The following is a 12,368-nucleotide window of genomic DNA, read 5'->3' as shown; positions in this document are numbered from 1 at the left end:
CTTCCTCCATCACTCCAGTTCAAAACATCGTTGTCTTGTGTCTTCCTCCATCACTCCTGTTCAAAACATCGTTGTCTTGTGTCTTCCTCCATCACTCCTGTTCAAAACATCGTTATCTTGTGTCTTCCTCCATCACTCCAGTTCAAAACATCGTTGTCTTGTGTCTTCCTCCATCACTCCAGTTCAAAACATCGTTGTCTTGTGTCTTCCTCCATCACTCCAGTTCAAAACATCGTTGTCTTGTGTCTTCCTCCATCACTCCAGTTCAAAACATCGTTGTCTTGTGTCTTCCTCCATCACTCCAGTTCAAAACATCGTTGTCTTGTGTCTTCCTCCATCACTCCAGTTCAAAACATCGTTATCTTGTGTCTTCCTCCATCACTCCAGTTCAAAACATCGTTGTCTTGTGTCTTCCTCCATCACTCCTGTTCAAAACATCGTTGTCTTGTGTCTTCCTCCATCACTCCTGTTCAAAACATCGTTGTCTTGTGTCTTCCTCCATCACTCCAGTTCAAAACATCGTTGTCTTGTGTCTTCCTCCATAACTCCAGTTCAAAACATCGTTATCTTGTGTCTTCCTCCATCACTCCAGTTCAAAACATCGTTGTCTTGTGTCTTCCTCCATCACTCCAGTTCAAAACATCGTTGTCTTGTGTCTTCCTCCATCACTCCAGTTCAAAACATCGTTATCTTGTGTCTTCCTCCATCACTCCAGTTCAAAACATCGTTGTCTTGTGTCTTCCTCCATCACTCCTGTTCAAAACATCGTTGTCTTGTGTCTTCCTCCATCACTCCTGTTCAAAACATCGTTGTCTTGTGTCTTCCTCCATCACTCCAGTTCAAAACATCGTTGTCTTGTGTCTTCCTCCATCACTCCAGTTCAAAACATCGTTGTCTTGTGTCTTCCTCCATCACTCCAGTACAAAACATCGTTGTCTTGTGTCTTCCTCCATCACTCCAGTTCAAAACATCGTTATCTTGTGTCTTCCTCTATCACTCCTGTTCAAAACATCGTTGTCTTGTGTCTTCCTCCATCATTCCAGTTCAAAACATCGTTATCTTGTGTCTTCCTCCATCACTCCAGTTCAAAACATCGTTATCTTGTGTCTTCCTCCATCACTCCAGTTCAAAACATCGTTATCTTGTGTCTTCCTCCATCACTCCAGTTCAAAACATCGTTGTCTTGTGTCTTCCTCCATCACTCCAGTTCAAAACATCGTTATCTTGTGTCTTCCTCCATCACTCCAGTTCAAAACATCGTTGTCTTGTGTCTTCCTCCATCACTCCAGTTCAAAACATCGTTGTCTTGTGTCTTCCTCCATCACTCCAGTTCAAAACATCGTTGTCTTGTGTCTTCCTCCATCACTCCAGTTCAAAACATCGTTGTCTTGTGTCTTCCTCCATCACTCCAGTTCAAAACATCGTTATCTTGTGTCTTCCTCCATCACTCCAGTTCAAAACATCGTTGTCTTGTGTCTTCCTCCATCACTCCTGTTCAAAACATCGTTGTCTTGTGTCTTCCTCCATCACTCCAGTTCAAAATATCGTTGTCTTGTGTCTTCCTCCATCACTCTAGTTCAAAACATCGTTATCTTGTGTCTTCCTCCATCACTCCAGTTCAAAACATCGTTGTCTTGTGTCTTCCTCCATCACTCCAGTTCAAAACATCGTTGTCTTGTGTCTTCCTCCATCACTCCAGTTCAAAACATCGTTATCTTGTGTCTTCCTCCATCACTCCAGTTCAAAACATCGTTGTCTTGTGTCTTCCTCCATCACTCCTGTTCAAAACATCGTTGTCTTGTGTCTTCCTCCATCACTCCTGTTCAAAACATCGTTGTCTTGTGTCTTCCTCCATCACTCCAGTTCAAAACATCGTTGTCTTGTGTCTTCCTCCATCACTCCAGTTCAAAACATCGTTATCTTGTGTCTTCCTCCATCACTCCAGTTCAAAACATCGTTGTCTTGTGTCTTCCTCCATCACTCCTGTTCAAAACATCGTTGTCTTGTGTCTTCCTCCATCACTCCTGTTCAAAACATCGTTGTCTTGTGTCTTCCTCCATCACTCCTGTTCAAAACATCGTTGTCTTGTGTCTTCCTCCATCACTCCTGTTCAAAACATCGTTATTTTGTGTCTTCCTCCATCACTCCTGTTCAAAACATCGTTGTCTTGTGTCTTCCTCCATCACTCCTGTTCAAAACATCGTTGTCTTGTGTCTTCCTCCATCACTCCTGTTCAAAACATCGTTGTCTTGTGTCTTCCTCCATCACTCCTGTTCAAAACATCGTTGTCTTGTGTCTTCCTCCATCACTCCTGTTCAAAACATCGTTGTCTTGTGTCTTCCTCCATCACTCCTGTTCAAAACATCGTTGTCTTGTGTCTTCCTCCATCACTCCTGTTCAAAACATCGTTATTTTGTGTCTTCCTCCATCACTCCTGTTCAAAACATCGTTGTCTTGTGTCTTCCTCCATCACTCCTGTTCAAAACATCGTTGTCTTGTGTCTTCCTCCATCACTCCTGTTCAAAACATCGTTGTCTTGTGTCTTCCTCCATCACTCCAGTTCAAAACATCGTTATCTTGTGTCTTCCTCCATCACTCCTGTTCAAAACATCGTTATCTTGTGTCTTCCTCCATCACTCCAGTTCAAAACATCGTTGTCTTGTGTTTTCCTCCATCACTCCAGTTCAAAACATCATTGTCTTGTGTCTTCCTCCATCACTCCAGTTCAAAACATCGTTGTCTTGTGTCTTTCTCCATCACTCCAGTTCAAAACATCGTTATCTTGTGTCTTCCTCCATCACTCCAGTTCAAAACATCGTTGTCTTGTGTTTTCCTCCATCACTCCAGTTCAAAACATCATTGTCTTGTGTCTTCCTCCATCACTCCAGTTCAAAACATCGTTGTCTTGTGTCTTCCTCCATCACTCCAGTTCAAAACATCATTGTCTTGTGTCTTCCTCCATCACTCCAGTTCAAAACATCGTTATCTTGTGTCTTCCTCCATCACTCCAGTTCAAAACATCATTGTCTTGTGTCTTCCTCCATCACTCCAGTTCAAAACATCGTTATCTTGTGTCTTCCTCCATCACCACTTCACAACATTGTTGTCCCACATAATATCGCTGGGTCACCAAGACACTACGAGTCTCGTGTTCCTGCAGTTGCCAGTCACCAGTCTCTGGCGCATCATTCGAGCAGGTAACCACAATTGCCCCGCGTTAACCACAATTTCCCGCGTTTTGCCTAAGTTTATATCCACCATCCGTGTCAGTGCGCAGACGGTGTGCGCACTGAGACTGGCGCAGTGTGGGGTGCCCGAGCACCACACAAGATAGTGGTGTCTCAGATTCAGTTGAAGGAAGGAGTACGTCGACGGGTCTTGGCAGTGTTCTCTGACTTAAAACTACGTCACTTCTCTGAGAAAACCAGGTTATATGTTGTTTATTTTGCGAGTTATGTGAAATATTGTGCTCTGATGGAACAGGTTCATGCTGAACCATTTTCAAATTTATATATTCAAAGAATATTTTTGAGGATGTGTCAGGCATGTAAATTAATGTTTGTATCAAAGTTAACACATCTTCAGCTCACAACAAACTTGAAACCTAAATAGATGTATATATATATATATATATATATATATATATATATATATATATATATATATATATATATATGTATATATATATATATATATATATATATATATATATATATATATATAATGTCAGTCCACAGCAGGATTCGAACCTGCATACTTCGCATTAAAATACGCATTACTCTGAGTAAGGTGTAAAAGTTGGGGCCTTTCAGATCACATCGTCAGATGCTTGCGCATTCAGTTATCTGGACTGTGATCAGTTAAGAATTTCATATATGTATGGAGGAAATGATACCACATGGCCGCTGTGGTGCATAGGTCATTGTGATGAGTCTGACTGTTGTCAGTTAACATGTCACTGTTGAGGACGCATTTGTCAGTGGCTGCAGCACATTGATTTTTCCCCGTATCACCTGATTCATTAAATCTCTCAATTTATGTTTTGAATTAAGTTAGGGTTGATTAGGTTAGATTTCGTCTGTTAATAATAATTAACCAGTTACAACATCCCACAATGTCAATCAGTATAACACAACTGTAAATTAAAGGTTGTCGGATGGACAGAAAACAGGACACAACGAGCGTGCTAGAAAGTAGTCGGAAAGTCACTGTTTACTGTTCATTAACAGTCCACCGTTTGTGTCAACAGTGTTATGTAATTTACATAGATATCTCCTAGCAACATTTATAGACAGGCTCTCTGGCCAAGCCTTAGTCACGTGACTGCTGTTTGTACCTCACACAGGCCGAGAGGCTTCCCCTCAGATTCGACTAGGCACAGCAAGTGGGTGGACGTGAAGGCTGCGCTTCTCTACAAAACAATACGACTCGAAAGTCTACAGTTGTTTCCTTTGCTTCCACCACTCCGTCAAGGAACTCTCCTAACATGTGACTGTCTGAACAGTGAAATACGAAGATGAGACACTGTCCCAGCGCCCTCTTTGTTAACCCGTTCAAAATGCTTGGGAACTGTACCTCAAAACCCCCAGGAAGCACAAGAGCTGCACTCCAACTCCCTCAAGTGACCCATAAGCTGCAATTCAAGTCTGTTAGACCCAGGAGCTGCTGCTCAACTTCTTCAAAAAACCTAGGAACTGCAGATCAGTTCTAGGAGGCCTAAGAGTGGTTCACCTGCCTGGAGTCTACCTGGAGGGCGGTCAGGGGATAACACACCCGGACCGGTTCATGACTAGGCCTCCCGTCCAACGTACAAACCACGGACCGTCTGATCAGGAGCTGGCTTTAGGAACTTGTCCAGGTCCCTCTTAGAGATCTCCAAGGGTTTATTGGTGATCCCCTTTTTGTATGATGAGAAACTGTTCAACAGTCTTGGGCTCCTGACACTTATTACGTCTCAGTGCACACACGGCACTCCTTTCACTGGGGTATAATCCATTATCTGCCTAGCCTTTTGCTTTCGTAGGGAGTGATTTCTTTGCGCAGATTTGGGACCAATCCCACTACGATCTTCCAGGTGCAAATTGCGATACATTTTTTTTTCCAATACATTCCAGTCAGTACATGTCAAGGAACTTCAAAAAAGTTCCAAGTAATTAAGATGTTTGACAGAAATTATATATGCAGTGAAAGTTCTCTGTACATTCTCTAGATCCGCAATCTCACCTGCTGTTAGAGGTTGTTAGTGAACAACAATATTCCAGCCTAGAGAGAATAAGTAACTCAGAGAGGATTAACATATCTTGTTTTGAAAGCGTTCATTATCCATCCTATTATTTTCCTCGAGGTTGAGATAATTATGGTGAGCTTGTAGGTCAACTTCCTCAGGAGACCCAGGAGCTGTAACTCAACTCAAGAGACCCAGGAACTATAAATCAATTATGGCCCAGAAGCTGAAGATAAGTGCCTTTGAGAGGCCCAAGAGCTGCCACCTGTCGCTTAACACCCTCGAAATGTCCAGATCATTAGAGTCAAGACCCAGGAGTATATATTATCACAGTCAAGAGGACCAGGAGTTTAGATCAACACTCTTAAAAGACCCAGGGGCTGGAAGTCAACCTTGATAAACAATGTTAAATTTTAAATAGATTAAATGAAATTTATATTAAGTCCAGATAATTTTGCTCTAAATTAGAAAGAGGATCACAAGTGGATGTGATCGAGTGATTCTCACTGCCACAGAGACCAGTAGTGATCTACCTGTACTTCATTGGTTACCGTATTTTCCGGCATATAAGGCGCACCTTTTTCCCCCCACAGAAAAGGTCTTAGAAAATCATCCTGCGCCTTATATGCTCAAGGTCAGGACCAAGGGTAAGCTTTGGGTTACAGTTTAGCAGTTGTTTACTAACGTTACGTTACAACTGCTTATAAACATAGTCTTTTACGTATCATATGATCGTGCGTCTTATATGCCGGAAATACAGTTATATATATATATATATATATATATATATATATATATATATATATATATATATATATATATATATATATATATATATATATATATATAAATTATACATGAGGATGTGCTGGAGCATTTCATCTAAAATCAATTGATTTATTAAAAACTGGAATCTCATTTTGTCTATTTATTTTTTTTAAATAAAAAGGTGGGACTTACACAACACAATAACGAGGCAAAATTTGCTTTGAACAAGCAACACCGCCATTGAAAGCTTCAAGCAGAACGGAAGCAACATTCTCTAGTTACCACAAGGAACCCAAGTACTTTAGTCACTATATTTTGTAAAGCGATCAGATCTGTGCCTACACAGTCTAAAACTCTAGTGAACCTTCTAAGATCAAGCAGCATTGTAAGTTTGAAGCCGATCTGAAGAGGCATTATCATGCTATGGCAGGAAAAGAAAAATACAAAACTATTTGCTATAAAAAAGGAGTAGAAAATTGGCCCTGAAACAATTCAAAACCTCGTCCAAGTTAGATGCACCAGCCTGGAGAGTTTCAAGCCGAGCAGAAGAGGCGTTCCCAAGTTAACACAGTGGAAATCTTGGGATACCCTCTCAGAGGACACTTATTATGCTCATAACTTGTCTGTGTCTGTATGTGCGTCTGTGTTAGTATGCCTGTCTGTGTCTATCATCTTACGCGGTACAGGAAGGTCGTGGATGATAGACGTTACAGCTGTAACGGGACCACAGGAGTAAAGTTACACCTGTTGCTTACCAGAGAATGAATGATCATACTGTCTTAACATGATGATCACACCGTTACAGCTCACGCACTGCTAGTAAATAGAAGAGATTCACTCTTTCTCTCTCTCTCTCTCTCTCTCTCTCTCTCTCTCTCTCTCTCTCTCTCTCTCTCTCTCTCTCTCTCTCTCTCTCTCTCTCTCTCTCTCTCTCTCTCTCTCTCTCTCTCTCTCTCTCTCTCTCCACTCACCCTGTGTAGTTCATCAAGTCACGGTAAAACATGATAAAGCTCTACACAGAGTGAAGCAAGCCTTGATAAAGCTCTATACAGAGTGAAGCAAACCTTGATAAAGCTCTACACAGAGTGAAGCAAACCTTGATGAAGCTCTACACAGAGTGAAGCAAGCCTTGATAAAGCTCTATACAGAGTGAAGCAAACCTTGATGAAGCTCTACACAGAGTGAAGCAAGCCTTGATAAAGCTCTATACAGAGTGAAGCAAACCTTGATGAAGCTCTACACAGTGAAGCAAGCCTTGATGAAGCTCTATACAGAGTGAAGCAAACCTTGATGAAGCTCTACACAGAGTGAAGCAAACCTTGATAAAGCTCTATACAGAGTGAAGCAAACCTTGATGAAGCTCTACACAGAGTGAAACAAACCTTGATAAAGCTCTATACAGAGTGAAACAAACCTTGATAAAGCTCTATACAGAGTGAAGAAAGCCTTGATGAAGCTCTACACAGAGTGAAGCAAACCTTGATAAAGCTCTATACAGAGTGAAGCAAACCTTGATGAAGCTCTACACAGAGTGAAGCAAACCTTGATAAAGCTCTATACAGAGTGAAGCAAACCTTGATAAAGCTCTATACAGAGTGAAGCAAACCTTGATGAAGCTCTACACAGTGTGAAACAAGCCTTGATAAAGCTCTACACAGAGTGAAACAAACCTTGATAAAGCTCTACACAGAGTGAAACAAACCTTGATAAAGCTCTACACAGAGTGAAACAAACTTTGATAAAGCTCTACACAGAGTGAAACAAACCTTGATAAAGCTCTACACAGAGTGAAACAAACCTTGATAAAGCTCTACACAGAGTGAAACAAACCTTGATAAAGCTCTACACAGAGTGAAACAAACCTTGATAAAGCTCTACACAGAGTGAAACAAACCTTGATAAAGCTCTATACAGAGTGAAGCAAACCTTGATGAAGCTCTACACAGTGTGAAACAAACCTTGATAAAGCTCTACACAGAGTGAAATAAACCTTGATAAAGCTCTATACAGAGTGAAGCAAACCTTGATGAAGCTCTACACAGAGTGAAACAAACCTTGATAAAGCTCTACACAGAGTGAAACAAACCTTGATAAAGGTCTATACAGAGTGAAGCAAACCTTGATGAAGCTCTACACAGAGTGAAGCAAGCCTTGATAAAGCTCTATACAGAGTGAAGCAAACCTTGATGAAGCTCTACACAGAGTGAAGCAAACCTTGATAAAGCTCTATACAGAGTGAAGCAAACCTTGATGAAGCTCTACACAGAGTGAAGCAAACCTTGATAAAGCTCTATACAGAGTGAAGCAAACCTTGATGAAGCTCTACACAGAGTGAAGCAAACCTTGATAAAGCTCTATACAGAGTGAAGCAAACCTTGATGAAGCTCTACACAGAGTGAAGCAAACCTTGATAAAGCTCTATACAGAGTGAAGCAAACCTTGATGAAGCTCTACACAGAGTGAAGCAAACCTTGATAAAGCTCTATACAGAGTGAAGCAAACCTTGATGAAGCTACACAGAGTGAAACAAACCTTGATAAAGCTCTACACAGAGTGAAACAAACCTTGATAAAGCTCTATACAGAGTGAAGCAAACCTTGATGAAGCTCTACACAGAGTGAAGCAAACCTTGATAAAGCTCTATACAGAGTGAAGCAAACCTTGATGAAGCTCTACACAGAGTGAAGCAAACCTTGATAAAGCTCTACACAGAATGAAACAAGACTTGATAAAGCTCTACTGAAACATTTCTAGAGCTGACAGGATGAATTCCTATGGCTCCCAGTTAACTGTGGACCTGCTGGAGTTAAATTCAATACACAGTTTCAAGAGTAGGTACGACAAGGTTCATGAAGCCATACGCCAGTAATTCTGATTCGAAGCACTTTAACAGACCGAGTCAGGAGCAGTGAATCGACCCAATCCCTTATAAATCGGTGACTACACAGGCTGGAGACCTGTAAACACACACACACACACAAATACATAACCACATACACACATACACTCAGTATTGCATCCATATACATTGTAATACACTACCATACAATCTCTTACACTACCGTACAATATATTTCACTACCATACAATCTCTTACACTACCATACAATCTATTTCACTATCATACAATCTCTTACACTACCATACAATCTTTTACATTGCCATACAATCTTTTACACTGACATGTATTCTTAATAACTTGTGAGAGAGAGCATTGGAAAGCTACGACTCACGGATGACTGTGTGAGCAACACTGTGAACCCGTGACCCATTACTGCTGTGTGTGTGTGTGTGTGTGTGTGTGTGTGTGTGTGTGTGTGTGTGTGTGTATGTGTACTCACCTATTTGTACTCATTTGTGGTTGCAGGGGTCGAGACTCAGCTCCTGGCCCCGCTTCTTCTCTGGTTGCTACTAGGTTTACTCTCTCCCTGCTTCAAGAGCTTTATCGTTCCTCTTCTAAAAGCTATGTATGGATCCTGTCTCCACTACATCACTCTCTAGATTCTTCCAGTTCCTGACAACTCTGAAAAACTCTTCCTTACATCCCTGTATGTGTGTGTGAGAACACTCACCTCTCATATTTGTGATTGCAGGGGTTGAGTATGCTGGCGGCCAGCATACATGATGAGCCTGGTTGCGTGAGACCTATCGTACATATTTTTAAAGCCATGTATGGATCCTGCCTCTACAACCTCAGTGTTTAGATCATTCTACTTCCTGACCACTTTAAGGCTATATTAGTATTTCCTAACATCCCTGTAATTCATTTGTGTTTTTAAATTCAAGCCGGGCCCTCGTGTGCTCAATTCCCGCCTCTCGGATAGACGTCGCCCTGCTCACCCTGCCAATGCCCCTCAGTATTTTGTACGTCGTAATCATACCACCCCCGATTCTTCAGTCTAATGTTCTCAGGTTTAGCTCCTCTAACTTCTCCTCATAGCTCATACCCCTCACCTTTTATGATAGTCTCGTGCCAAACCTCTTCATTTTTTCCAACTTTTCACGCTATCATATGTGGGTTCCACACCAGTGCTGATTACTCGAAGATAGGCCTAACCTATGTTGTGTATAATGTTGACAAGATTGTCAGATGCGCTAGTAATGTAAACTTTAAGTGATGTGCTCAGAATTATGCTCACCTCGGGACCCTACCCCTTGAGGAAAGTCTCAGCCTTCGTCACCCAAGCCTGTACTTTGTTTCTGGTCTTCTTTGTCCAGATTTATTTACAGTTTTTCCTGGTCTACTCTTAATTGTATTCTCCTTATTAGTTTCACATCTGCGAACAGGGTCACCCCGACTCGATTTTTTCTGTCATGTCGTTTACATAAGAACCATTAGTGATCCAAGTACTGGTCCTTGTGGAACCCCACTCATCACGCTCGCCCATTGCAGTGCCTTCCCTGTTATTCCTTCCTGCTCCTCTAGCTTTCATCCCAGTCTTGTGTGAATTACTGTCTCGAGCGCCTTCTTATGTAGCAAAAGTCTACCTTGCACAAGATGCTAACCACAACAGTCGACTTAAACCCACCTATTTAATTCTAACGGAAATCGAACCAAGGTCCTCTCGGTTGTAAAGCACTTGGCATTTCAAATCTCCACCATTGAACTATTCTTGTAAGAATGAGTCTCACAGCTCAAACTATCCCGTTTCACGACAAATCTGACCTAACCTAACCTAGCCTTACCTAACCTAACCTAACCTAGCCTTACCTAACCTAGCCTTACCTAACCTTACCTAACCTAACCTAGCCTTACCTAACCTAACCTAACCTAACCTAACCTAGCCTAGCCTAGCCTAACCTAACCTAACCTAACCTAACCTAACCTTACCTAACCTAGCCTTACCTAACCTAACCTAACCTAACCTAGCTTTACCTAACCTAACCTAGCCTTACCTAACCTTACCTAACCTAACCTTACCTAACCTAACCTAACCTTATCTAACCTTACCTAACCTTACCTAACCTTACCTAACCGTTACCTAACCTTACCTAACCTAACCTAACCTAACCTAACCTAACCTAACCTAACCTAGCCTTACCTAACCTAACCTAACCTAACCTAACCTAACCTAACCTAACCTAGCCTTACCTAACCTAACCTAACCTAACCTAACCTAGCCTTACCTAACCTAACCTAACCTAGCCTTACCTAACCTTGAATGACCCTTACTTAGCGCCAGCTATTGACCTGGGTGTGGGTGTCAGCAGATTTTTTACGATCTTTTGGCTGCCGTGATTAAAGACCCACGTCCCTCGTGCTCTGACAGCAGAGTTTCAGGTGACCTGAGGAGCTGTGCTTAGAAAGCTTAGGTGTTCGTGTTCAACGATACAGTATCCCGGGGGGGGAGGGGGCATCATTAGCGTTTTTACGGTGTCGTTGAGAAGCGCTGAACCCGCAGGGGTCAGGCAAGCGCCTGAGGGAGGAGAGGAGAGGAGAGAGGAGGGAGGGTGGGTGGGTTGGTAGTCAGGTACGATCCGAGGAAGGGGAGGATGGTTTTAATTCCTTGGATCAAGAGCCCTTCATTGGCAGTAAGGTAGCTCTTGAAGGTACTTTATTGTATCTCGCTGTGTGTAGAGCTTTATCAAGTCTTTCACTGTGTAGAGCTTTATCAAGTCTTTCACTGTGTAGAGCTTTATCAAGTCTTTCACTGTGTAGAGCTTTATCAAGTCTTTCACTGTGTAGAGCTTTATCAAGTCTTTCACTGTGTAGAGCTTTATCAAGTCTTTCACTGTGTAGAGCTTTATCAAGTCTTTCACTGTGTAGAGCTTTATCAAGTCTTTCACTGTGTAGAGCTTTATCAAGTCTTTCACTGTGTAGAGCTTTATCAAGTCTTTCACTATGTAGAGCTTTATCAAGTTTATTTTCTGTGTAGAGCTTTATCAAGTTTATTTTCTGTGTAGAGCTTTATCAAGTTTATTTTCTGTATAGAGCTTTATCAAGTTTATTTTCTGTGTAGAGCTTTATCAAGTTTATTTTCTGTGTAGAGCTTAATCAAGTTTATCTTCTGTGTAGAGCTTTATCAAGTTTATCTTCTGTGTAGAGCTTTAAGTTTATCTTCTGTGTAGAGCTTTATCAAGTTTATCTTCTGTGTAGAGCTTTATCAAGTTTATCTTCTGTGTAGAGCTTTATCACGTTTATCTTCTGTGTAGAGCTTTATCACATTTATCTTCTGTGTAGAGCTTTATCACGTTTATCTTCTGTGTAGAGCTTTATCACATTTATCTTCTGTGTAGAGCTTTATCACGTTTATCTTCTGTGTAGAGCTTTATCACGTTTATCTTCTGTGTAGAGCTTTATCACATTTATCTTCTGTGTAGAGCTTTATCAAGTTTATCTTCTGTGTAGAGCTTTATCACATTTATCTTCTGTGTA

At 41.5% G+C, this 12,368-nt stretch overlaps 1 protein-coding gene across 1 annotated transcript in view; it reads left to right on the top strand.

The window, feature by feature from the left end:
- Nucleotides 1-3,270: 3,270 nt before the first annotated feature.
- Nucleotides 3,271-12,368, top strand: part of LOC128698029 (uncharacterized) — a 15,817-nt gene continuing 6,719 nt past the window's right edge. Inside the window, exon 1 of the mRNA XM_053790062.2 lies at nt 3,271-3,428. The gene's annotated coding sequence lies outside the window, so the exon portion shown is untranslated. The remainder of the gene's footprint in view (nt 3,429-12,368) is intronic.

Source organism: Cherax quadricarinatus, chromosome 58, assembly GCF_038502225.1.
Source record: "Cherax quadricarinatus isolate ZL_2023a chromosome 58, ASM3850222v1, whole genome shotgun sequence".
Lineage (NCBI taxonomy): Eukaryota > Metazoa > Arthropoda > Malacostraca > Decapoda > Parastacidae > Cherax > Cherax quadricarinatus.
This window is presented reverse-complemented; position numbering and strand designations above follow the sequence as displayed.